The sequence below is a fragment of the Misgurnus anguillicaudatus genome, chromosome 14 (genome assembly GCF_027580225.2).
Source record: "Misgurnus anguillicaudatus chromosome 14, ASM2758022v2, whole genome shotgun sequence".
Classification (NCBI taxonomy): Eukaryota; Metazoa; Chordata; class Actinopteri; order Cypriniformes; family Cobitidae; genus Misgurnus; species Misgurnus anguillicaudatus.
The window spans coordinates 11,870,199-11,876,227 of record NC_073350.2 but is presented as its reverse complement, the minus strand read 5'-3'; positions in this window follow the sequence as shown (position 1 = coordinate 11,876,227).

Sequence of the window (6,029 nt, the reverse complement as noted above, 5' to 3'; positions counted from 1 at the left end):
AGGCATAAGGGTCTTATCTAGCGAAACGATTGTCATTTTTGACAAGAAAAATAAAAAATATGCACTTTTAAACCACAACTTTTCGTCTAGGTCCGGTCCAGCGCGACTTAACATAAATGCGTAGTGACGTAAGGAGGTTGCGTGTTACATATATAAAATGCACATTTGCGGACCATTGTAAACAATAAACTGACACAAAGATATTAATTAGTATCAGTTGACATACAACAACGTCGGTACGTTCCTCTTTCAACACACTTGTAAACACTGTGGCGTAGTTTTGCTTACATCATCCATGACCTCTTGACGTCATGACATATTGCGTCAGGTCACACTGACACTTTCAGGACCGGAGGAATATGAGAAGTTGTAGTTTAAAAGTGCACATTTCTATTTTTCTTGTCAAAAATGACAATCATTTTGCTAGTTAAGACCCTTATGCCTTGTTTGGGATTGTTTATAGTCCTTTGACACTCCGTTGAAAAAAACTGCTACGTGTTAAGTGTTGGTGTCCATTAAAGTCCATAAAAATGACAAAAATCCTGCAATGTTTTCCCCAAAAAACACAATCTCCTCTGGACCGAACAAAGAAAGACATCAACACCTTGGATGACCTGGTGGTGAGTAAATCATCTGACTTTTTCTTTTAAGAAAATGGACTAATCCTTTAATGTAATGCATTTGATGATTATATTAAATCATTTTAGGTCATCTTGAGGCCCCCTAGTGGGTCAACATTAACAACAATTTTGGTTTACAGTGAGCTTGAGATCAGTGATCTATTTCTTTAAGAAAAAAAGTAAAGATCTTAATTGAGAAATCTCTAATGGCCATTTAATCTTTAAACCTACACAATTAAAAAAAAGTTTAACTGAGTCAAAATCATAAACCGTAAAAAATATACACTGTCGTATTATTAAACCAACCTGCAGGAACCCTAAAAGAAGAAATATTACACCCCCCTTTAAGCTTTTTTCAACAATGCATGAAACCACATGAATACAACAAACTTTGCAGATGCATTTTAATTACATTAAATGTTTATAATGTAATAACATTATAAGCATTATGTATATAATATGTATAAGTCATATTTAGTAATATTTATACATATTTAAATGGTTATAAGCTATTGATATGTTAAATATGAACACATTTGTGAACCTGGACCACAAAACCAGTCTAAAGTAGCACGGGTATTAGCCAAGAATACATCGTATAGGCCAATATTATCGATTTTTCTTTTACGGTATGCCAAAAATCATCACGATATTATGTAATATGATGTTCCATGAAGATATTTGTAAATTTCCTGCGTAAGTATTTCAAAACTTTATTTTTGTGGATGCAGTTGCTAAGGACTTCATTTGGACAACTTTAAAGGCGATTTTCCCAATAGTTTTTTGGCACCCACAGATTCCAGTTATCAAATATTGTCCTATCCTAACAGACCATACATCAATGGAAATCTTATTTATTCAGTTTCAGATTATGTATAAATCTTCACATTTTAAAAAAGGACCCTAATGACACGTTTTGTTGTCATATTTAGACTTATTTTGTCCCTGTAGTGCTAATGAACTTAATTCACTCCAGTGTGCTTATTTTCTCTGAAGCATCCGCAAGACATCCATGACAGACCAAGGGTTAAGCATCTTCAAAACATTTCAGAGCTAATAATGAGTAGTTTTTGTTTATTGTGAGAAATAGCTGTCACAATACACATTTAGCATTTTGTTTACCTGCAGGATTAAGGATCATAAATTATTTCCTCATGACACAAGGTTAAGGGTCAGAATAAACATCTCCAGGCTGTCAGGCACGCGTACCCCAAAGCAAATCGGTACAATGCATAACATGTAACAACATGCACCATATTTATTATCCTATAGCGAATAGCCCCTCATCTGAGAAGATGTGGCAGAGCTTCCAGCAGTGTCTGAATTCCTTATAACAATGAATGAATTCTGCTGATATCCACAAGAAATGACAGGGACCACATGAGGGATGTTAATGAACAGATGAATGATTTAACTGACCTTTATAAACATCAAGAGTGTTATATGGATAGAAATGCTTGTGCCAAAAAGATAACTGAAGCAAAAAGCCATGTCCTACAACAGTTTTCAGATAATCCACTGTTAAGTCTTGTGTCCCGACAGTAAAGCTCCTCAGTAATCCAGTCTATGCAGATTTCAAAAGGGATTTAAATGCCCAGATTTAACACAAAAATAAACATGAGTTCTGAACCAATACATATTGACTTTCATCAACAGTACACCTCTGACAAGATGAAACAGGATAAATAAAATAAAATAATGAAATAAAAATAAGAAAAAGGTAGTTTGAGTTTAAACTGCATGCATTGAATAAAGAAATGCATTATTGGCAAGAAATATTTTGATAATTATTAACAATCATTTTCTTGTTATAAAGCAAGAAGCCACACAGGTCTTAGGGAAATAAAATGTGTTCTTGGGATGGATTCTTCAAATGCAGTCTTGGAGGAACAGAGTTTAGTACCATCCCAATAAACCCATATCTGTATGTATTTTGCAAATAATCTGAACACCTCGATGAACATATTCAGGTATGTTTGACCTAACCTCTAAATTGCCCCAGGACGAGAAGTATTTTATCCTGAGCGTTACTGCCACCTTGTGGTATTTCATCAAAGGTCCACTAAATGTCTTCATAGTAAAATGATTAAAAAGTTTTTTTATTCGTCACATTTTAGCCGGTCGTGTTTCTGTATTTTTGTTAAAGCAGGTTCACAAAAGTCTCGTATTGCTTTTTAATCGCAATAGGGTATTTGTTTCCTCCTAAAATCCGATCACATGGCCCCTGTTTGCCCCCCTCATTTAGTCTCTCACGGTATAAATGACACCTTTGCTTACATACCGACAGGACCTGGAGTTGCCTAGCAACCCGCCGCCAGGGACGCCGCACACACACAGTGGTGTGCACTGTACATTACCGATCATAGATATGTATAAAGGCTAGATGGCTCAAGGCGGAGTCCCTAACGGCATCACCTGGCGGCCATCTTACGACAGGGCGCTCGCTCACTCGTAGCATTGAGTTTAATGGTGCAGGTACTTTTAAATGACCATAACTTGCTCAATTTTCTACCGATTTTCAAACGGTTTGGGTTTTTACAAACGTTATTAACGTGGCTATAATTCTGGATGCTTTAACATGTTTCATGAATTTATTTTTTATTTTTAGTATAGGTATGCAGTGTCATAGGTACATCTTTGACGTTTATAACAAACCAAACCGTTTGAAAATCGGTAAAAAATTCAGCAAGTTATGGTCATTTAAAAGTACCTGCATCATTAAAACTCAATGCTACGAGTGAGCGAGCGCCCTGTCGTAAGATGGCCGCCAAAATGCGGACGTTGCACTCAATTGGCCAGCAGCGCGGACGAGCAATCTAGCCTTTATACATATCTATGTTACCGATACCTAGCTTTTTTACGGTTCTGGCTGCTATAACTAACATATGGAGGTCAGCACTATACATCATTGCTTTGTAGACAAAGAAGTCCATTGCCTGTCTCTTATTATACTGTTTGTATAAAACTGCCAGTATTTTAGTCATATACTTTATTATGGCATCCTCTCGCCCCTTCTCTCCGCCTGTTGTTGTGTCATATGAATTACAGTCAGCAGGTGGCACTATATACAATTACAGAGCTTGGGCAATAAACAATCCGAGTCATTTGTTAAAGGAATAGTTCAACCAAATGAGAAAGTTGTCTAATAATTTAGTTAACTTCATACTATCCCAGATGTATATAACATAAGATTTTTATTGTTGTACACAAACAAATAATTTTATAATAAAGTCATCTGATAATGTGAGTCAACATGGTGATGCTCTAGAAACACATCCAACTATTAATAAAATAACCTAAATGGGTTGGGTTAATAAATGTCATATACATTTCATATTTGGGTGAAAAAGTCAATCAATGAAGCTGAAGGTCGAGATTAACATTTTTATTATTATAATTGAATGCATAATTTACTGAATGGTTACAACAAAAATGCATGAAGCATTACTCATGTTGTCTAACGCTATTATCTAAAACAGTTTTGTACAGCTAGACTTTAAAATCAGAAAAAAACAGCATTTGTGATTTTTCTAAAGTATTTGAACTTTATTTCCATAACAAAAGATATATAATGTTTAAAACTAACAAGACATTAACATGACACACTTTTAAAAACGGAAATGTAGTTAATTAGTCAAAGTGTGTGATTTTACAGTAAAGAAAATCCATTATACACACTTAAGAAGCAAAAACATTCATCTTTTGATTGCAGAGAAAGATAACAGACAATTGTGAAGTTTATGCTTGAAACAAGTAAAAGCGTTTGGTAAATGTATAAAATAATCTTGTTTTTCCTTAGCCCATTGGCAAGCAAATTTCTCTTGTTTTAAGCAAAAAAGTTTGGTTTTTCAGACAGGGCTTATTCTAGTCCCAGACTAAAATGCATGTTTGAGCTGCTTTAATTTAAAAACACTTCATTATTTTGTCTCAAGATGCACACCTGTAGTGTTTTTTTGTAAGGTATGTTTGTAAAAACTTCTTAAATGACCCAATATAAATAAGGCCTAGTCCTGGATTAACCTAAACCCTGTCTGGGAAACAGACCCAATTGGGCGGTTTCCCCAGCAGGGATTAGCTTAATCCAGGACTAGGCCTTAGATTAATTCGGAAATATAACTAGTTTCAACAAACATGCCTTACCAAAAACATCACCTGTGTGCATTTTAAGGCAAAACAAAGGGAACTGATATATTTTAAGACATGTCAGTGCAAGTTGTTTTCAGTTTGGACAGCTCTTAAAAATGTTTTAGTCTAGGACTAGTCTAATCCGTGTCCGGGAAACCGCCCCTATATGTTTAAATAATGTTTACATATTTATATATTTGGAGCAACACCAAAAGCAACCCCTTATAAAAAGTACTATAGCAGGACTATGGTACAGTGTGAGAGATGGTAATTAAGGTGTGTTTTGAGTACCTTTTTTATATTATTATATTTTGAAGGTACTGAAAGGCATTTCAAAAACAACATGGTCCAATAAAAACCCATGGTATCATTTTCCGTTTCCATTGTATATTTTTTTGAAAATAATGTGATATCATTTTGATTATTAAAGCTTCCTGGTTATTGGTTATTGTAGCACCGTATTACTGCATAAATTCTCCTATTGGTCAACAAGTAGTATTAAAAAGATTATTTGTAAGGAAATTGATACTGAATAATTACCTGTACATGTTATGTCCTTAAACCAAGCCATAACCATTTACTTATATGTACAGTATACTGTCCTTTATAAAGAATAATATTACTTTAGTAAGTTTAGTAGCACCATAACAGTGTCATAACAGGTTGAGTAGTTTCAGCAGCAATCTTATAAGAGCACCAAGGTGAGAAACGTATCCATTTTAGATGATATTCACCATCCACCTCAGAACTTTGTGGTTACCTTTACCACAATTCCTTATATTATTAAAGTATTTGATTTATTTCATGTTGAAGCACCTGTGCTTGTATGCAGTGCTGAGAGAAGAGCCAAGAGATTTCCTGCTCCAACCGTGAGCCGCTACATACCTGAACCCTCTCCTTGTAGCTCACCGTCAGGCCTCTGAGAGGGGAAAGAAAACAAAGAAACCCTCAATGGATGGATTAAGTTACTTTCTACTTTACATAAAAGAGACCCAGCACATGAACATGCAGTACAACTTCTCGTATACGTTATGAAATAAAGACAATGGAAATATTTACATATAACAAGTCACACTGTTGCACTATTTTGTTTACAAGAGTGTGAATTTAGTCCTACCATTGGCAACCCTACTTGAGATACACCATTGAAGAACATCTTGGGGTTCTCTTGCTCCTGATGGATGAAAAGTAGTTTGTATTAGCTTATCAGATATATAAACAACACAAAACATATTGCATCACACATCAGATGTACAGATCACACTGTATGCATCTTAATTTACT